Source organism: Cetorhinus maximus, chromosome 11 (assembly GCF_964194155.1).
Source record: "Cetorhinus maximus chromosome 11, sCetMax3.hap1.1, whole genome shotgun sequence".
Lineage (NCBI taxonomy): Eukaryota > Metazoa > Chordata > Chondrichthyes > Lamniformes > Cetorhinidae > Cetorhinus > Cetorhinus maximus.
The window spans coordinates 67719000-67741771 of NC_135889.1; the positions used below are offsets into that span (position 1 = coordinate 67719000).

The 22772-nt window shown below is 42.7% G+C and overlaps 1 protein-coding gene across 3 annotated transcripts in view; it reads left to right on the plus strand.

Moving 5' to 3' along the window:
- ccdc14 (coiled-coil domain containing 14) overlaps positions 1-22772 on the plus strand; it is a 94485-nt gene that overhangs the window by 66019 nt on the left and 5694 nt on the right. The gene's annotated exons all lie outside the window — the stretch shown is intronic.

Below are 22772 nucleotides of genomic sequence, written 5' to 3' on the forward strand. Positions count from 1 at the left end.
ACTTTGAACTTGGGATTTCAATCTGCAAAACTTCACTTCATATTGTTTAAAATATGAGGCTGGGGTCAGAACAGTAAATCATAGCTTTGTGCCATTTGTGGGGCATTGATTTTGAATCGAGTAGACTGATGAAATGATAACTCCCTTTTATTAATCAGTTATTAAAGATCCTAAATGAAATTTAGTTTGAGCAATGCTGTCACAGTTCCTTATGGATGTGAGTTTGCTGCACAACTGTTTATAAACAATAATTGGCATTACATTTGCAACCTTGGGTAGGCTGGTCATTAGGATAGCTGGTATAAAATGTAGATATATCCCACGCAATAAGGCATATTCTCTCTTAATGTTCGAGTTAAAGTACATTATAGAGACAATAATATGGAGTGCATTTCTCAGTGCATGTCTATAACACCCAGAAGGGTTATTTTCACTTCAGTCCTAAGCCTGCTTAACATCTTTAAATGCCACCAACACTATTTGCTTCTTAGCAACTGTTCCTAAGTAATAACTCTACCACCAGTAAACAAGATTTAAACATCATAATAAAAATGCAGTCATGCTGTAACAGCCCCACAGATTTTTTTTTGCTGCTTTTAAAATGTGCTGTGTCCTTGATGTGACTACAGGATGAAGTAATTTAATTTGTGAAGTGCCCACCTCATTTTTATTTTTGACTTCAACATTTTTAAATTATATTTGATATTTTCAATTTACATATCTTATGAATTTGTGGCACCTTTTGATTCCATGGTGCTTGTGGGAGAAAAGCATTGATACATTAACGTCTTTTGGCTTGGTTGTGTCTGCTTGGAGCAATAAGGAGCAATTTGATCTTCATCTCATCTCTGGGGTGCAATCTTTCTAGGGATTAGGGGAGGAGGGAGGGTGTTCCTGCTTGGTAGTAATCAGGTTGAAATTGTTGTCTTTGCCTGTCTGAATGTGTCTCCTCTTTGTGGTTTGCATTTTTCCCATAAGAGGTGATTTGGGTCTTTGAGCCCCCAAAAATGGACCACACTCTACTTGTTGTTTCTCCGGTTCTATGCAGATCATTCATTTAGATTGGATTTATCCCTCAAGTACTTCAACCATGGCTTTATTGTAGGAAGTCTGTACCACTGTAGAGGATGCACACTTTAGCAGCTGGCAGTGAGAGCTATGCAGGCAGCATGTTGTGAGCATATCTCCCTAAACAGTGGACAGATTCAGCAGACTTGGTTCTATGGAATTGCAATGCATGTCATGGTCTTTGTGATCTCTCAGACTATTATTCAGGCAGCTGAATACAGAAGCATGACAAGAAAGTGTAGGAGGGTGACTTTTTGGCAAATCTCTAAGAGATATCCAGTATGGTCAGGTGCAGTTTTCAGAGCTTTGTGAAATGTAGTAACTTTGAGTTCTCTCTCTCTCTCTCTCTCTCTTTTCCGTCCTTCCTTCCATCTGTCCATCCTTAGACCATAAGACATAGGAGCAGAAATTAGGCTATTCGGCCCATCGAGTCTGCTCCGCCATTCAATCATGGCTGATAAGTTTCTCAACCCCATTCTCCCGCCTTCTCCCCGTAACCTTTGATCCCCTTACTAATCAAGAACCTATCTATCTCGGTCTTAAATACACTCAATGACCTGGCCTCCACAGCCTTCTGTGGCAATGAATTGCATAGATTCACCACTCTCTGGCTAAAGAAGTTTCTCCTCATCTCTGTTCTAAAAGGTCTTCCCTTTACTCTGAGGCTGTGCCCTCAGGTCCTAGTCTCTCCTACTAATGGAAACATCTTTCCCACGTCCACTCTATCCAGGCCTTTTAGTATTCTGTAAGTTTCAATCAGATCCCCCTCATCCTTCTAAACTCCATTGAGTATAGACCCAGAGTCCTCAAGCGTTCCTCATATGTTAAGCCTTTCATTCCTGGGATCGTTCTTGTGAACGTCCTCCGGACTTTCTCCAGGGCCAGAACATCCTTCCTGAGATACGGGGCCCAAAATTGATGACAATATTCTAAATGTGGTCTGACCAGAGCCTTATAAAGCCTCAGCAACACATCCCTGCTTTTATATTCTAGTCCTCTCGAAATAAATGCCAACATTGCATTTGCCTTCCTAACTACTGACTCAACCTGCAAGTTAACCTTAAGAGAATCCTGGACTAGGACTCCCAAGTCCTTTTGCACTCCAGATTTCTGAATTCTCTCCCCATTTATAAAATAGTCTATGTCTCTATTCTTCCTACTTAAGTGCATGAACTCACACTTCCCCATGTTGTATTCCATCTGCTTCTTTGCCCATTCTCCTAACCTGTCCAAATCCTTCTGCAGCCTCCCCGCCTCCTCAATACTACCTGTCCCTCCACCTATCTTTGTATCATCTGCAAACTTAGCCAGGATGCCCTCAGTTCCTTCATCTAGATGATTAATGTATAAAGTGAAAAGTTGTGGTCCCAACACTAACCCCTGCGGAACTCCACTAGTCACCGGCCGCCATCCTGAGAAGGAACCCCTTATCCCCACTCTCTGCCTCCTGCCAGACAGCCAATTTTCTATCCCTGCTAGTACCTTGCCCCTAACACCATGGGCTTTTATCTTACTGAGCAGCCTCCTGTGCGGCACCTTGTCGAAGGCCTTCTGGAAGTCCAAGTAAATAACATCCATTGGCTCTCCTTTGTCTAACCTACTCATTACCTCCTCAAAGAATTCTAACAGGTTTGTCAAGCATGACCTCCCTTTGATGAAACCATGGTGACTTTGCCCTATTTTACCATGCACTTCCAAGTATTCTGAAATCTCATTCTTAATAATGGACTCTAAAATCTTACCAACGACCGAGGTCAGGCTAATCGGCCTGTAATTTCCTGTCTTTTGCCTCACTCCCTTCTTAAACAGGGGGGTTACATTAGCGATTTTCCAGTCCTCTGGGACCCTCCCTGACTCAAGTGATTCCCGAAAGATCACCACTAACGCCTCCACTATCTCTTCAGCTATCTCCTTCAGAATTCTGGGGTGTAATCCAGGTGATTTATCCACCTTCAGACCTTTCAGTTTTCCTAGCACCTTCTCCTTGGCAATAGCCACCATTCTCACCTCTGCCCCCCCGACTCTCTTGAACTTTGGGGATGTTACTTCACTTCCACCGTGAAGACTGATGCAAAGTACCTATTCAGTTCCTCCGACATTTCTTTGTTCCCCACTACTACTTCTCGAGTGTCATTTTCCAGCGGCCCAATGTCCACTTTTGCCTCTCTCTTACCCTTTATATATCTAAAAAAACTCTTGCAATCTTCTTTTATATTACTGGCTAGTTTACCCTCATATTTAATCTTCTCCCTCCTTATTTCTTTTTTAGTTGTCCTCTGTTGGTCTTTGTCGGCTTCCCAATCCCCTGGTTTCCCACTGCTCTTCGCCGCATTGTATGCTTTCTCTTTTGCTTTTATGCTGTCCCTGACTTCCCTTGTCAGCCATGGTTGCCTTGTCCTCCCTTTAGTGTGCTTCTTCTTCCTAGGGATGAATTTTTGCTGTGTCTCCCAAATTACTCCCAGAAACTCCTGCCATTGCTGTTCCACTGTCTTTCCTGCTAGGCTCATCTCCTAGTCAATTCTGGCCAGCTCCTCCCTCATGCCTCTGTAGTTGCCTTTATTCAACTGTAATACCATTACATCTGATTCCAGCTTTTTCCTCTCAAATTGCAGAGTAAATTCTATCATATTATGGTAACTTCCTCCTAAGGGTTCCTTCACCTTAAGCTCCCTTATCAAATCTGCCTCATTACACATCACTAAATCTAGAATTGCCTGTTCCCTAGTGAGCTCCACTACAAACTGCTCCTAAAAGCCATCTCGTAGACATTCCACAAATTCCTTTTCTTGGGATCAACCTGATTTTCCCAATCTACCTGCATATTGAAATCCCCCATGATCACTGTAACCTTTGCCTTTCTTACACGCCTTTTCTATCTCCTGGTGTATCTTGTGCCCCACATCCTGACTACTGTTCGGAGGCCTGTACATTACTCCCATTATGGTTTTTTTACCTTTGCGGTTCCTCAACTCTACCACACAGATTCTACGTCATCTGACCCTACGTCATTTCTTGCTATTGATTTAATTTCATTTCTTACTAACAAAGCAACCACATCCCCTATGCCAACCTGCCTATCTTTTCGATAGGATGTATATCCTTGAATATTTAGCTCCCAGTCCTGATCCCCTTGCAGCCATGTCTCCGTGATGCCCACCACATCATACCTGCCAATTTCAATCTGCGCCACAAGCTCATTTACCTTATTTCGTATACTGCGTGCATTCAGATACAACAGCTTCAGTCCTGTATTTCCTGTCCCCCTTCTCATTGTCGTCCCTTTATCTGATGTGCTTGAAGTTAGATTCCTAGCCCTTTCCAAACACTCTTTCCTATTTTGTGTTCTGGAGACTTTAATAGCCTCTCCTGGGTTCTCCTTTCTTTTCAGTTTTTTCATAATTTTCCATGAAGTTGAATCCACCTCCCCCACATGCTAACCTGCTGCATTGTTTCCCATTAGTCATACTTCTTGGAGTTTTACCCTTCCCTCCACGCACCCCCCCCCCCACCCCCCCGCCACTTTCTAGTTTAAAGTCCTGTTGACCACCCTATTTACCCTTTTAGCTAGGACATTGGTCCCAGATTGGTTCAGGTGGAGACCGTCCCAACGGTACAGATCCCTCCTGTTCCAATACTGATGCCAGTGCCTCACGAAATGAAACCTCTCTTTCCCGCACCACTCCTTTAACCACGTGTTTACTACCCTTATTCTCGCGTCCCTATGCCAATTTGCACGTGGCTCGGGTAGTAATCCGGAGATTATAACCCTTGAGGACCTGTTCTTTAATTCTGTTCCTAGTTCCTGATAATCCCCAAACAGGTCCTCTTTCCTAGTCTTACCCATGTTATTTGTCCTGACGTGGACCACAACAACTGGATCCTCCCCCTCCCTCTCCAATATCCTTTCAAGCCGGTCAGAGATGTCCCTCACCCTGGCACCGGGCAGGCAACATACCATGCGGGACTCTCGATCCTGCTTACAAAGGATGCTATCAATTCCCCTAATTATAGAATCCCCTACAACTACCACTTGTCTTTTTGCTCCCCCCTCTTGAATGGCCTCCTGTGCCACGGTGCCGTGGTCAGCTGGCTCATCCTCCCTACAGCCCTGTTCCTCATCCACACAGGGAGCAAGTACCTCGTACCAGTTGAACAAGGTCAAGAGCTGAGGCTCCTCGTTCCTGAACACAAGATCCCTCTACTTCCTCACTTGCAGGCACACCTTGCTGACCCTGACCACTGATTGAGGTATAATCTACTGGGTGTGACTGCCTCCTGAAACAAAGCGTCCAGGTAACTCTCCCCCTCCCGGATGTGCCGCAGCGTCCAGAGCTCGGACTCCAGCTCATCAATTCTGAGCCAGAGTTTCTCCAGCAACCAACACTTGCTGCAGATGTGGTCACTGTGGCTCGCAATGGGATCTGCCAGCTCCCACATCATACAGCTACAGCACATCCCCTGCCCAGCCATATCGACTTAGATAATTAATTTATTAATTAGCTTTGCAGTGTTTTTTTTTCAAATTTGGTGTAGATTTCCTACCAACCAATCAGGTCACAGCTTTCCTGTGATGTCACTTTTTCAGTTTTGGCTTCAGTTACTCTGTGCCCCGAGGTCACCGCTCCGGTGCTCCTCCCTCCAAGTCTGCTCCTTGGAGACAAGGCCACGAATCCCCGAGGTAGGCTAGATTTATACTCACCACTCCGGTGCTCCTCCCTCCGAGTCTGCTCCCTGGAGACAAGGCCGCGAATCCCCGAGGTAAGCTAGATTTATACTCACCGCTCCGGTGTTCCTTCCTCCGAGTCTGCTCCCAGGATTTACCCACCTATCAGCTGCTTTTTCTTTAAAATCCACTTTCAGAAGATTGTCCCTCGCAGGTCTGGTGCACTCCTGAAGGCACTGCCTCTTCCTCTCTTCTTTTAGGTTTGAGGAGGAGGGAGGGATGGAAACACTACAGCAATGTAATGTTTGGGGCTATTCCGTTCTTTGACAGTGGGGGGTCTTCAATTCCCTCCTGAGTTGCGGTGTCTGCGGTGACTTCTCCCAGAATGCTTCAGTCACTTCTCACCAGCGCCCTCTGTTGGATGCTCTTCCTCCTGTTGAATGCAAGAGTCCTTCTCCTCAATTCCCTCCTGAGTCGCGGTGTCTGTGGTGACTTCTCCCAGAATGCTTGTTACTTCTCACCAGCGCCCTCTGTTGGATCCTTCCTTCCATCCGTCCATTCTTCCTGCTCATAGGCATCCCACCGTTTCCCTATTATCGTTAGAAAGCTTGTTGTTCCAAGTGTAGTTATGGCTCTTCAGTTCAGTTTAATTGTTAACTCTAACTTTCCAACAATATGTCTGCCAGGTGTGCTATGGAGTGAAGAAAGAGTCTGCTCATATTGGAGTCTGAAATATTACTGAAGATTGCAATATTGATCATACTGAGTGAAGTGAAATTTGTCAACTTACTGGTGTAAGATTGTAATACAGTCTTTGTGGCAGAGTTGGCCTTGCCTAGCAATCCTTTTTTTATGCTTGTGCCCTGAATCCATTTGAAGTGTGTCTGGAAGTTCTCCATTGTGCCAAATTGAGGAGAGGGTTAATGGACCCAAAGGGATCTTCAGAGAGGTGTAATTCTCCTTCCAGGATGGGGTCAGAGTGATGAAAAGAGTTGTTTGTGTCCCATTGATATTTCTAAATGTCTAATAAGAGTCAGTCACAATCTCTGGCTCCTGTTTTGCCATGAAGCCAAGGATCCAGTCACAATGCCTTAGATTTAGGTTGTCCAGGACAAGTGACTGAAGTTTGGGAAATTGGGGTTGCTGCTCTCCTATTTTGTTTTGGGAGTTTATTATGTATTCTTGTCCTCCTTCCTGTCCGGGTGAACAATAAAAACTTTTATTTAAGATTGTTAATATAAAATATGGCAAAGTGCCTCAGAAATGAAATCTGGTGTTAAACGCTGATGACAACTAAGGTGACTAAATGGACATTTTGTGTGGTTTTACAAAAAGGAATAAAGATAACGAGAGAAGTTTTGGGAGCACCTTTTAAGAGTGTGGGAACAAGGCGGTCAAAGACTCTGACCAAAACTGGAGCAGGAAAAAGAACGCTTGGTAATCAGAATTTTTCAAACCTCAGGGCATCCTAAAGTACTTTCAGCCAATGAAGTATTTTTACTTATAGTTACCTGTAGGAAGTGCAGCACCCATTAGTGCATAGAAATCTCTTGATTCAGAATAACTAAGCCAAACTGACTCTACAGTTGATGAAACTGGAATGCTAATGTGCTGTCAGTCAGGAATATAGATTTGATTATTATGAGTGCCACTCAGCAGCACTTGCATAACATGTTTTAGCGGGTGTGGGGGCTAGTTATGTGACACAAAGTGGTTCTGTTTTGTTTTTGCCCCACTCCTAAAAGTTAACCTTTTAAACCAGGTACAATTCATGAGGGTTTATACTGATACCTGCGCCACCTCCATCAATATTATTACACATTTTGAGACATTTGTCATTATCTGTATGGCAACAGGCTTGAGAGGAAGCCATATCATGATTTTCACAAACTTATGCAGACTTCATGATTAATTAAGTTTTTTGAATATGATATACTGCTATTTATTGGACGAAGCTGACAATTATACATTTTTGGTAATTCTTGGCAACAAGTCATGAGCAATTAAAAGGAGCAAAGTGAGAACCATCTTTGCAAAATGGACTCGAATCGAACAAACTGTTAGCTTCTTGGAGACAAGCAGATTTTAACCCGCTTCCAAACTCATAAAATCACTAATCTGGAGAATAAGAGGACATTATGAGCTATTAATCAGAGATCCAACCTCATTTGGAGTACTATGTACAGAGAGCTCTGGTTACCAAATTAAGAGAATGACATCTAAGCATTAGTGAGGGTGAACAACATTCATAATGAAAGCTGGGATTAAGCACTTTGGTTGTGAGGTGAGATTACAGAGGCTGGCAATAATTATTGGAGCAAAACTGAGTTTCTTCAAATAATTAAGATTGTGAAAGGTTTATAAAAGATAAATGTTCATGCACTCAGCAGAGGCATAGATTTTGCAAACTGAGGGCATAACCTTAACTTTAGAAGAAGGAGGATGAAAAGAGATTTCAGAGTTAAGTGCTTTAAGCAGAGGATGCTGCTATTTTGAAGATAATTACAGATTAGGAGAATCTGATATAAGTACCTGAAGGTGTCTCGGTCACTTTGTGTTGGCTGGTGTGTATGATCTGACAGTTTCCAAAAAGTTTGGGTGAAGAGGATCAAAGTGTTGTTGGCACCATTGGTGACACTGGTAGAACCCTGACTGGTGGTATGATTGATGATGTAGGCTGTTTGCAATGGCAAATTTGGCTATGTCTGTCACCTTGAGCTTATGGACAGCATCTTTCCCATACTTTATTTGACAAAAGGCATTGGTATCTGTGTCCTGCATCTGAGAATGGATGGAGATGTGGGAAGATGTTACTTAAATAAAAATCGAAAATGCTGGAAAAGCTAAGGGGAGATGGTGATATAGTGGTAATGTCACTGGATAAGTAATCCAAAAACCAAGGCTAAAGTTTGGGGAACATGGGTTCAAAACCCACCACAGCCCCTGGTGGAATTTAAAAATTCAAAAATTAAAAATCTGGAATTTAAAGTTTGCCTCAGTAATGAAACTATTGTTGATAAAGTGTAAAAATAATAGGGTAGTAATAGTGGGGGATTTCAACTTCCCCAACATTAACTGGGTTAGTCATAGTGTGATAGGTTTAGAGGGAGCAGAATTCTTAAAATGCATCCAGGAGAGCTTTTTAAGCCAGTACGTAGAAGGTCCTACAAGAGAGGGGGCAGTCCTGGACTTAATTTTAGGGAATGAAGCCGGGCAAGTGGTAAAGGTACCAGCGGGGGAGCATTTTACAGATAGTGATCGTAATTCCGTTAGATTCAAGGTTGTTATGGAAAAGGACAAGGATGGGCCAGAAATCAGAGTTCTAAATTGGGGAAAGGCCGATCTTAACAGGATCAGATATAATTTGGCCAGAGTGGATTGGGAGCAGCTACTTTTAGGTAAATCTGCATCAGAGCAGTGGGACTCATTCAAGAATGGAAATGTGGAGAGTACAGAGCCAACATATTCCAGTAAAGACAAAGGGTAGGACCAACAAATCCAGGGAATAGTGGATTTCAAGGGATATACAGAATTAGATAAAGAGAAAAAGGGAGGCTTATGGCAGATACCGAGGGCTCAAAACAACAGAAGCCCTAGAGGAATATAGAATGTGTAAGGGTGAACTTGAAAAAGAAATTAGGAGAGTAAAAAGAGGGCAAGTGAGAGAGATGATGTGGGTATGGAGATCTGGCAGAAGGACTGTGATATCATTAAAGAAATTAGCACAGAAAGGGAGGAGGTTCTAAGTGGTCTGGCAGGCTTAAAAATAGATAAATCTCATGACCTGGATGAAATGTATCCCAGGCTGTTGAGTGAGGCAAGGGAGGAGATAGTAGGGGCGCTGGCAATAATTTTCAATACCTCTCTGGCCACAGGAGAGGTGCCAGAGGACTGGAGGACAGCCAATGTGGTACTGTTATTCAAGAAGGGAGGAAGGGATAAACCAAGGAACGACAGGCCAGTCAGTCTAACCTAGGTGGTGGGGAAACTATTGGGAGCAATTCTGAGGGACAGAATTAATCTACACTTGGGAGAGGCAGGGATTAATCAGAGACAGTCACCATGGTTTTGTTAAGGGGAGGTCATGTCTGACCAATTTGATTGAATTTTTCGAAGGTGACCAGGTGTGTAGATGAGGGCAATGCATTTGACATCGTCTACTTGGACTTCAAGGCTTTTGATAAGCTCCCGCATGGGAGACTGATAACGAAGGTAAGAGCGCATGATTTGGCAAATTGGATCCAGAATTGGCTGAGTGGCAGGAAGCAGAGAGTGATGGTCGAGGGGTATTTTTGTGACTGGATGCCTGTGTCCAGTGGGGTTCCACAGGGATCGGTGTTTTGTCCCTTGCTGTTTGTGGTATATATAAACGACTTGAATGTAGGAGGGTTGACCAGTAAGTTCGCGGATGACACAAAAATTGGTGGGGTGGTAAATAGTGAGGAGGATAGCCTTAGATTACAGGAGGATATTGACGGGCTGGTCAGATGGGCTGATCAGTGGCAAATGGAAATTAATCTGGATAAGTGTGAGGTGATGCACTTGGGCAGGACAAACAAGGCACGGAAATACACGATGAATGGTAGGACCCTGGGAAGTACCGAGGATCACTGGTCCCTAAAGGTAGCAGGAAATGTAGATAAGGTAGTTTAGAAGGCATATGGGATACTTGCCTTTATTAGCCGAGGCATAGAATATAAGAGCAGGGAGGTTATGCTGGAACTATATAGAACGCTGGTTAGGCCACAGCTAGAGTATTGCGTGCAGTTCTGGAATCTGCATTATTGGAAGGATGTGATTGTACTAGAGAGAATGCAGAGGAGATTTACCAGGATGTTGCCTGGGCTGGAGAGCTTTAGTTATGAGGAGAGATTGGATAGACTGGGGTTATTTTCCCTGGAGCAGAGGAGATTGAAGGGGGGCATAATTGAGGTGTATAAAATTGAGGGGCATAGATAGGTTAGACAGGAAGGAACTTTTCCCTTGATGGAGGGATCAATAACCAGGGGGCATAGATTTAAGGTAAGGGGCAAGAGGTTTAGAGGGGATGTGAGGAAGAATTTTTTCACCCAGAGGGTGGTGGAATCTGGAACTCTGCCTGAAAGGGTGGTAGAGGCAGAAACCCTCATAACATTTGGGTGTGCATTTGCAATGCCATGGCATACAAGTCTATGGGCCTAGTGCTAGAAAATGGGATTAGAATAGTTAGGTACTTGTTTGACCGGCGCAGACTCAATGGGCCGAAGGGCCTTTTTCTGTGCTGTAGACCTCTATGACTCAGCAAGTCTGGCAGCAATTGTGGAGAGAAAATCATTTAACGTTTTGAATCGAATATGACTTCGGAACTGAAGGGAAGTAGAAATGTTTTTGATTTTATGTTGTTGAAAGCGGAAGGGGGAAGTAGAACGAAATGAAAGGTCTGGGCCAGGTTAGAGAGCAAGAGAGATTAAATAACAAGGATGTAATTGAACAAAAGTCAAAGGGAGTGGTAATGGCTGTAGATGTTATTTGTAGTTCATTTTGTAATCTGATAGTTGGTTTTCTGAGGTTGCGAGGCATCCTCTGTATTAATTTTGGATCCCTGTTACAATGAAGTGCATGCTTTAGTTTGTAAGTGAGAGTAGCTGTTACTAACTTGGGGAAGATTAGGGAATCATTCTTAAGAATATAAGAACTGGTGTACGTCGGTGTAGGAAGAGGAAAAGGGGAGTCTGTGCCTGTACTATGTGGTTTTGTGAATCAATCTGTATTAAGGAAAAGACTGCCTCCAGATTCATCCTTTACTCAATATATGAAAAGTGAATTTAACACTCTGGACTCTGGCTAGGGAGTTTGATTCTGGAACTTGTTTTCTGCTGGAGAGTTCTGTGGTTGGGCTTAAGGCTGAACCTAGTTCTCTTCCCTCTTTCCTTCCCTTTTATGGGGGTAACCATTTTCAGTCTTCCAAGGTTGCTAGAAGCAAGATTGTTTCTCTGAAGGATACCAGCTCCATTGTGGATTGTCTACAAAGGTTCCTAACCGATTCGCTGGAGTTATGTATGGGGATTCTTCAGTACTCACCTCTTGTTAGGAAACATGGGCTTATCCTGTACTGCCTTTGCTCTTCTTGGTGGTAGAGGTCGCAAGTTTGGAAAATGCTGTTGAAGGAGCTTTGGTGAGTTGCTGCAGTGCATCTTGTAGATGGTACACACTGCTGCCACTGTTGATGGTGGAGGGAGTGAATATTGAAGTTGGTGGATGAGGTGCCAATCAAGTAGGCTGCTTTGTCCTAGCTTCGAGTGTTGTTGGAGCTGCACTCATCCAGGCAAGTGGAGAGTATTCCATCACATTCCTGACTTGTACCTTGTAGATGGACAGGCGACAGATTGAGCAGTGAGTTACTTGCTGCATAATTCACAGCGTCTGACCTACTCTTGTAGCCACAGTATTTAAATGGCTGGTCCAGTTCAGTTTCTGGTCAATGGTAACCCTGAGGATGTTGATTGTGGGGGTTTCAGCAATGGTAATGCCATTGAATGTCAAGGGAGATGGTTAGATTCTCTCTTGTTGGAGATGGTACTTGTGTGGTGCGAATGTTACTTGCCATTCATTAGCTCAAGCCTGAATGTTGTCCAGGTCTTGCTGCATACAGGCACAAACTACTTCAGCCTCCTCCCTCTCCATTCTCCCTCCGCCAACCCCACCCTGTCCAATGCTGCTCAGCCTCCCTGCCCCCATATAGAAATTAATGGGTTTGATCTAACAGCCATTGCAGAGCCTCAATTGCAGAGTGGCAATGTTGGAAATTAAATATTTTAGGATACTTGACCTTAGAAGAGATGTACAAATTAGAAAAGGAGGTAATGGCTCTGAAATAAAGGATGGGATAAAGATAAGAGAGAGAGAGAGGATTTTCACTCTGAAAATTAAGATGTAAAATCAGTTAGGGAGAGCTAAATAAACAACAGGGGGAAACAATGCGAGTAGTTACAGACCTCCTCATAATAGCTGTAGTGTTGGGAGAATTTAAATCTGGAAATTAGAAGTTCATGTAAACCAGGATAATACAGGGTAATACAATCTGTAACCTGGTGGCCCGGCATGTCTCCCACTCTACCATTACCATCAAGCCAGGGTATCAACCCTGGTTCAATGAAGAGTGCAGGAGGGCATGCAAGAAGCTGCACCAGGCATACTAAAAATGAGGTGTCAACCTGGTGAAGCTATAACACAGGACTACTTGTGTGCCAAACAGCATAAGCAGCAAGTGATAGACAGAGCTAACTGATCCCACAACCAATGGATCAGATCTAAGCTCTGCAGTCCTGCCACATCCAGTCGTGAATGGTGGTGGACGATTAAACAACTCACTGGAGGAGGAGGCTCCACAAATATCCCTATCCTCAACGATAGGGGCACCCAGCACATCCAGTGCAAAAGATGAGGCTGAAACATTTGCTACTGTCTTCAGCTAGAAGTGCCGAATGGATGATCCATCTTGGCCTCCTCCAGAGGTCCCCAACATCACAGGTACCAGTCTTCATCCAATTCAATTCACTCCGCGTGATATCAAGAAATGGCTGAAGGCACTGGATAGTGCAAAGGCTATGGAGCCTGACAATATTCCAGCAATAGTACTGAAGACTTGTGCTCCAGAACTTGACATTCCCGTAGCCAAGCTGTTCCAGTACAGCTACAACACTGGCATCTACCCAGCTATGTGGAAAATTAAAATTGCCCGGGTATGTCCTGTACGCAAAAAGCAGGACAAATCCAACCCGGCCAATTACTGCCTATCAGCCTACTCCCGATCATCAGTAAAGTAATGGAAAGGGTCATTTGACAGTGCTATCAAGCAACACTTGCTTAGCAATAACCTGCTCGTTGATGCTCAGTTTGGGTTCCACAAGGAGCACTCAGCTCCTGACCTCATTACAGCCTTATTTTCAAACATGGACAAAAGAGCTGAACACCCGAGGTGAGGTGAGAGTGACTGCCCTTGACATCAAGGCTGCATTTGACTGAGTGTGGCATCAAGGAGCCCTAGCAAAACTGGAGTCGATGGAAATCAAGGGGAAAGCTCTCCACTGGTTGGACTCCTACTTAGCACAAATGAAGACGGCTGTGGTTGTCGGAGGTCAGTCATCTCAGCTCCAGGACATCACTGCAGGAGTTTTTCAGGGTAGTGTCCTAAGCCCAACCATCTTCAGCTGCTTCATCAATGACCTTCTTTCCACCATAAGATCAGAAGTGGGGATGTTCGCTGATGATTACACAATGTTCACTATTCGCGACTTCTCAGATACTGAAGCAGTCCATGTCCAAATACAGCAAGACCTGGACAATATCCAGGCTTCAGCTGACAAGTGGCAAGTAACATTTGCACCACACAAGTGCCAGGCAATGACCATCTCCAACAAGACAGAATCTAATCATCGCTCCTTGACATTCAATGGCATTACCATCACTGAAATCCCCCACTATCAATATCCTGGGGGTTACAATTGACAAGAAACTGAACTGGACTAGCCATACAAATACTCTGGCTACAAGAGCAGGTCAGAGGCTATGAACTGTGCAATGATTAACTCACCTCCTGACTCCCCAAAGCCACCATCTACAAGGCACAAGTCAGGAGTGTGATGGAATACTCCCCACTTGCCTGGATGAGTGCTGCTCCCACAATACTCAAGAAGCTTGACACCGTCCAGGACAAAGCTTGATTGGCACCACATCCACAAACATTCACTCTCTCCTCTACCGACACATAGTAGCAGCAGTATGTGCCAGCTACAAGATGTACTACAGGAATTCAACAAGGCTCCTTCAACAGCACCTTCCAAATCCACAACCACTACCATCTAGAAGGACCAGGGCAGCAGATAGATGGGAACACCACCACCTGGAAATTCCCATCCAAATCACTCATCACTCTGACTTGAAAATATATAGCCATTCCTTCACTGTCGCTGGGTTAAAATCCTGGAACTCCCTTCCTAACAGCACTGTGGATGTACCTACACCACATGTCCTTCAACGTTCAAGAAGGCAGCTCACTATCACCTTCTTAAGGGCAATTTGGGATGGGCAAAAAATTCTGGCCCAGCCAGCGAAGTCCATATTGCTGAATGAATTTTGTTTTTAAATACTTTAAATTTTTTATCAGCTGGGCACACCAAATTTGCAGTAATATTGTTGGGGGTGAGTTCTTGAAATGCATTCATGATAGTTTTCTAGATCAGAATGTAAAGAATCAATTCGGGAACGGGCTACTTTAGTTCTTGTTTTGTGCAATGAGACAGGAAGGAGCATCTGGGAAAGGGTAGTCATGATCTGGTAGAATTTTATCTTGGGTTTCTGAATAATGTCATTAAGTTTGAAATTAAGGCATTAAATCTGAACAAAGCAAACCTTGTAGGTATGAGGGGTTAGTTGGCTAAGGTAGATTCAGAAACTAGATTAAAAGATGACAGTAGAAAAGCAATGCCAAATATTTTAAGGCATTAATTGATAACTTGCAACAATTATACATTCTCTTAAGGAATGAAACCAAGGAATGAACAGATATGCCAGACAACCGGTTTAGCCACTCATTCAGATCTGGCTGGACCGCATAAAGCACCATAGGGTCCTGGTCTTGTCTGCTAAAACTGCTCACTATTCCAGGATCATCCCGGGAATGAAAAGGAAAACCCAGCTGCTTCTCACTACTGCAAGCTATTTTCTTAAACCCTCTTCCGTCTCCTCCACCCTCAATTCCAACAGCAAGTGTGAGGAGTTCAAGGATTTCTTTGTCACCAAAATTGAGACCATCTGATTAGTTGCATCTGCCACTTCTCTCCATTTCCCTAACCCAATGTCTGAACTTGCTCTAAGGCTTACTCCTTACCCTAGTCCTGAACTTGTATCTTTCTCTCCTATCTTCCCTTATGCCATCTCTGCGTTCATCTTGTCCATAAGACCCACCTCCTGCTCTCAGTCCTATTCCTATAAAGTACTGACCATCCAACTTCCCTTCCTAGCTCCCATATTAACTGATATTAACTTTTCTCTCTGTCCCTCCTTCACATCTGCTGTGATCACCCCTCTCCTCAGGAAACCAACCCTTGACCTCTTTGAATTCTACCAATCACGCTTCCACAGTACAGAAACAACTCTTCTTAAAGTCACAAATGACATTCTACATGACTGTGAAAAAGGTAAACCATCCCTTCTCGTTCTGCATGCAGCCTTTGACACAACTGATCACATCATCCTCTTCCAATACCTTTCCATTGACATCCAGCTAGATGGAACTGCACTTGGCTGGTTCCATTCTTACCTATCTAATTGAAGCCAAAGAATCACTGTCAGTGACTTATTTTCCCATTCCTGCATTGTTACCTATCTACCCTTGTTCCCCTCCCATTTCTCATCTACATGCTACCCGTCAGTGACATCATCCAAAAACATGTCAGTTTCCGCATGAATACTGTTGACACTCAGATTTATCTCACCACCTTCCAAGATCTCTAAATTATCATACAGCTTGTCTGACATCCAAGTATTGGGAGGACTGAAGCCATTGTTTTTGGTCCCCACCACAAACTTGGTTGCCTCCACTGACTCTACGGTATAGTGAGGGGGATTGACACTGTTCTCTGCAACAAAGAGCTGGAGTCCAGAAGGCTGTGTTGCCTGCCCAATGCAAGGGTTCAGGACATTTGCTCAGGGCTGGAGAGGAACATGCAGTGTGAAGGGGAGGATCCAGTTATCGTGGTCCATGTAGGTACCAATGACATAGGCAGGACAAGGATGGAGGTTCTGCATAATCAGTATGAGAGGCTAGGTACCAAATTAAGAAGCAGAACCTCACAGATAATTATCTCTGGATTATTACCTGAGCCGTGTACAAATTAGCATAGGGCAAATAAGATTAGAAAGATGAATGCGTGGCTCAAATACTGATGTGGGAGAAGTGGGTTCCAGTTTGTGGGGCATTGGCACCTGTACTGGGGAAAGTGGGGGCTGTACCATTGGGATGGTCTACACCTGAACCGCGCTGGGATGGGTGTTCTTGTGAATCACATAACTAGGGAAGTAGAGAGGGCTTTAAACTAAATAAGAGAGTGAGGGATCAATCTTGGGTAGATGTGGCAAATCAAGGGATAGATTCAAGGCAGGATATCATAATAGTAATATGGGAAATGAGGGTCATAGAATAGCAGGAAGGGGCACAGAGATTAAAACTAAGAATACGCCAGTAGTCAAGACTAGATGTTACAAAGATAACAAAAAGACAAAACTAAAGACTCTGTATCTGAATGGTTGTAGCATTCATAACAAAGTAAATGAAATGATAGCGCACATTGAAGTAAATAAGTATGAATTGATAGCCATTAAGGAGACATGGCTGCTGGATGACAAGGATTGAGTCCTGAATATTGAGGGGATATGACATTCAAGAGGAACAGGAAGCTAGGTAAAGGTGGAGGGGTAGCACTGTTGATCAAGGATTGGTGCAATAGTTAGAGACGACCTTGGTTCGGGAGATCAGGATGTAGAATCGGTTTGGGTGGAAGTAGGGGGAAGAAGTCACTAGTGGGAGTGGTCTACAGGCCCCCTAACATTAACCACAATTTAGGACAAGGTATACAAGAAGAAATATTGGGTGCTTGTGATAAAGGGATGGCAATAATCATGGGTGATTTTAATCTACATATAAACTAGAAAAATTAGATTGGCAGTAGTAGCCTGGATGAGGAGTTCATAGAATGCTTTTGTGATAGTTTCTTAGAGCAGCACATTCTGGAATCAACCAGAGAGCAGGTTATGTTAGACTTGCTATTGTGTAATGTGACAAGATTAATTAATGACCTCAGAGTGAAGGCACCTCTTGGTAGTAGTGGCCACAATATGATTGAATTTTACATCCAGTTTGAAAGGGAGCAGAGTGGGTCTAAGACTAGTATTTTAAACTTAAATAAGGGCAACTATGTGGGCATGAAAGCTGAGCTAGCTGACGTGGACAGGAATACTAGGTTAGGGGGTAGATCAGTAGATGAGCAGTGGCAGACATTTAATGGGATATTTCAGAATACTCAGAATAAATATCTTCATACAATAAAGAAAAATCCTAAAGGGACGACCCATCATTTGTGGTTAACTAAAGAAGTTGAGGAAAGCATTGAAGTTAAGGAAAAAACATACAAATTGTGCAAAGATGAGTGGTAGGTCAGATGATTGGTCAGAATATAAAGAATGGCACAGAATGACTAAAAGGTTAATCAGGAGAAAGAAATTAGAGTATGAGAAGAAGCTAGCTAGAAATATAAAAACAGATTGGAAGAGTTTCTACAGGTATTTAAAGAGGAAAAGAATAAATAGTGTCATTCTCTAGAGGAACAATGGGGAGTTAATAGTACATAATAATGAAATGGTAGATGAAATGAACAAATATTTTGCTTCTGTCTTTACTATAGAGGATACAAAAAACATTCCAGTAATGGCTGTAAATCAGAAGGTGGAAGGGAGAGAGGAACTTGGTGAAAATACAATAACTTGGGAAACAGTATCGAGCAAACAGATGGAGCTGCGGGCTAACAAGTCTCCGGGTCTTGATGGACTTCATCCTAGGGTCTTAAGAGGTGGCTAATGAGGTAGTAGATGCATTGGTGTTAACTTTCCAAAATACCCTAGATTCTGGGAAAGCGCCATCAGATTGGAAAGTAGCAAATGTAACCCCTCTACTTGAGAAGAGAGGGAGACAGAAATCAGGAAACTGTAGGCCAGTTAGCTTGATGTCTGTCGTGGGGAAGGTGTTAGAATCGATCACTAAGGAGGTTATGGCTGGGCACTTAGAGAAACCCAATGTAATCGGGAAGAGTCAGCATGGTTTTGTGAAAGGAAAATCATATTTAACCAAAATATTAGAGTTCTTTGAAGAAGTAACATGCGCTGTGGATAAAGGGGAGCCTGTAGACCTGCTGTACTTGGATTTCCAGAAGGCATTTAATAAGGTGCCACATCAAAGGTTATTGCAGAAAATAAAAGCTCATGGTGTAGAGGTGTAATGTATTAATATGGATAGAATTTTGGCTGGCTGCCAGAAAATAAAGCATGCATAAATGGGTCTTTTCCTGATTGGCAGGATGTGACAAGTGGACTCCCACAGGGGTCTGAGCCTCGTTTTAACTCCTCGTGAATTTAGTCTTTTCAATTCAAGTGCAAGCATCCAACGTGATGAACCGTAGAAACTTTCATCCTCCAGCTGCTCATTCCGTCACCCGGACCCTGGCAGGCTAACGTGCCTGTGATATTATAGAAAAGCCTGTAACCTGATTTCACAATGGCTTCTTTTGTACCCATACCATCTCAAAGCCCATCACCATGGCAATGTGCATCATATGGGCCTTGTTTCGAGGTAGAGATGCTGGTTAACAATCCTTGAGAGCCTAACTCTTTCATCTTGAAATTAAATAGACAGTTTAAAGGTCTACTGATTGGAACCTGACATTCTGCGCACTTATCTGGGACTTGGAGATTCACAGTCCGTCCACTGGCATCACAGCTGCTTTCACCTTTGTATCCAAGCGTAAACACCTTGCACATTCTTTCCAGTAAAACAATCTGGGTCCCGTTTAATCTCTCAATCAAACCAGCCAAGGCTTGATGTCAGAACAGGTCACATGACCCCCTTCATTAAAGACACAGTCCCAAAACATACAATTATGAGGCTTATAAGATTGTTAACACCATGTTGCAGCCTGCTGCTGCCTTGACAAATGGAACAGACAGCACCTTAGAGGGCCAGCAGCATCAGCATGAATGAAGAGGCCATTCAGGCAAAATGAAGGTAGGGCACTCAAACCAATACAAGTAGAGCCATGAAAATTCAGTTTTCATTATAGGCAGAGAAAGTTTCTTATGTCCCTGTAATGAACTTGACAGCTGGGCACCAACATGCACCAGACTTTTCTGGTTCGCTGAATTAAAGATTGAAAATCACATTCTCCACCCAACAGATCCCTTAGCAAGCTCCTTAAGGACCTTATTGGGCCATTAATCAGCGACAAGTGGGTTCCCATTCCCTACCCTCCACCAGCCCTTTGAAAATTCAAAACTGTCCTGGAGGCATCGGGATCCTGAGACAACCTGTGGGACCGCGATTTTGAAATCTGACCCTATGGGTACTTGAATATCCAACCCTTTTTCTGTCTTCACAAGACAAAACGATCACAGAAGTTATGGGGAACCGAGGTCTAGTGACTTGAGAAACTTAACAATATTAGTATTAGAAAATAAATGGTGCTAGAGAAATTAATCAAACTAAAAGCTGATAAATCCTTTGTACCTGATATGATGGCCTACATCCTAGAGTTCTAAAGCGGGTGGCTCCGGATAGTGAATGCATTAGTTTTGAAACTAGGAAATTCTGGAAGATCTACTATGATCCCCATTGCTTGGAAGGTAGTAAACAAAACACTGCTATTAAAGAAGTGAAGGAGAGAGAAAACAGGGAACTAAAGGCCAGTTTGCTTGTAATGGGTATAAGGAAATATTCTAGAATCTATTATTTGTGTTGTGATAGCTTGGCACTTAGAAAATTGGGCAGAGACAACACAGATTTATGAAAGGGAAATCATGTTTGACAGATTTATTTAGCATTCTTTGAGGTTGTAACTAACAGTAGATGAGGGGGGACCAGTGGATGTAGTGTATTTGGGTTTTCAAAAAATATCTGATAAGCTGCCAAAGAAGAGGTTATTACACAAAATTAGGCTCATGAGATTAGGGTAATATATTAGCATGGATTAAGGATTGGTTAACAGACAGAAACAGGCCTGAAATAAATGTAATTTTCAGGTTGGTAGGCTGTAACTGGTGGGATACTACAAGGATCTGTGATTGACCCTCAGCTGTTCACAATCTATATTAATAACATAGGGTGATTGAGTGTAATGTATCCAAGTTTGTTGATGATACAATGTTAGGTAGAAATGTAAGCTGTAGGAAAGATGCAAAAAGGCTGCAAGAGGATTTAGGCAGCATAAGTGAATGAACAAGAATATGGGAAATAAAGTATAGTGTGAGGTAATATGAAGTTTGATTTCATTCATTTTGATAGGGAAAATGGTTCAGCATAATATTTTTCAGTAAGTGAGAGATTAGAAAATTTTGGTATTCAGAGGGACCTGGGTGTCCCTATACATAAATCACAGAAAGTTAACATGCAGGTATAGCAAGCAATAAGGAAAGCAAATGGTATTTTATTACAAAGGAATTGGCATATAAGAGTAAGGCAATCTTACTGCAATCGTATAAGGTCTTGGTTAGACAACACCTGGAGTGTCGAGTAGAGTGTTGGTCTCCTTCCCTAAGGAAGGATATATTCAAGGGAGTGCAATGATTGTTCTGCAGGTCGAAAACTGGGATGAGGGTATTGTCTCAAAGGGAGAGATTCAGTAGGCCAGTCCTATATTCCCTTGAGTTTAGAAGAATGAGAAGTGATCTCATTGAAACATATAAAATACTCAAAGGGCCTGACAGGGGAGCTGCTGAGGCATCTGGAACTATGGGTCATGTCTCAGAATAAGGGGTCAGGCATCTAGGATTGAAATGAAGAGAAATTTCTTCACTCAAAGATTTGTGAATCTTTGGAATTCTCTACCACAGAGGATGCTCAGTAGTTGAGTATATTCAAATCACAGATCAACAGATTTTTAGATACTAAGGAAGCCGAGGTGTGTAGGGATAGTGCGAGATGATGTAGCTGAGCCATGATCATATCGAATGACAATGCAGGCCCAAGGGACCAAAACGCCCAATCTTGCACCTAACCTATTTCTGATGCTCTTAAATGTATTTTGATTATGTAGAAGAAATATACCAAAAATGGTGAGGAAATTCATACTTTTTACTGGATGGTGAGTACAAAAATCCAAACTAAATTCAAAAGTTTGTTGGGTGTGTAGCTTCAGCGCTGGCTTTTTACATTTCTAATTAGAACAAATGCTGTTCCTCTTTCTTGCCATGTGTAACAAGAAGACAACATTTTAATGAACACCTATTACTTTTCCCCTTTTAAGTATGAAATTTGTCATAATTTTTTTTGCTTTATACACCTGACATGAAGCATTTCATAACTTCAAACTCACCTCCAGAATGTAGTAAATTTTTGTCTCTATTATTGCTCCTTATTTCAAGATATATTAATATCCTGGATTTCTAATTCCTATTTTTTCATATTATTTCTTATTGTCACTGATTTATTTGTTTCACATAGAGTAATGTAGCTGGTTTAAATCCAATTGTATCTAATTTACTGTAACAGAATTGTGTCTGGGATTGTATCTTGGAAAAAAATAGAATTCTTCTCAGGAAGCATGTTTTCAATTGTCCATAGTATAATTTTGACCACTAGATGGCCCTCATTGACATCTGATTGCTTGAGAAATGCATTTGGCTGGGGTCATTCCTGAAAAGGAGTATCAAAATTATATTGTATGCTAATTTATGAATTTCATTTTGCACTTGAGCTATAATTTAAGAAATTACTAAAATGTAATTATACTGAACATTGGTGTAAGGTCAACAAACAGTCTAAATGTTTTAGACTTTGAATTCACCAGTCTTGTACTGAGCTGTGTTCAGGGATTCAGGACTGCAGACTGGGCTACCGAGTTGTAACCCCTCTAACTCTGTCTCCAACCCAAGCTCCCTTAGAATTCATCTCCCCGCTAGACATATGAGATTTGCAAATCTACTCTGAGAAAATCTGCAGGATTATTTTTCTGGGCAAAACTTAGCCCAAAGTATTTTAAGACATCATATTTCCTGGATAATGGATTTTGTTCATTCTATAGATTGAGGATGACCGATTCTTTATGCTCTGCAAAGTTATTCCCTGTTCAATCATCTCAACCTCAGGACGTTACAGCTATCTTCAGCTGCTTTGTCAATTATCTTCCCTCCATTATAAGGTCAGAAGAAGCCTGTTCACTGACGAGTGAAGTATTCAGCTTCATTCATAATTCCTCAGATAATTAAGCTATCCATGCCACGTGCTGACAAACATCCATGC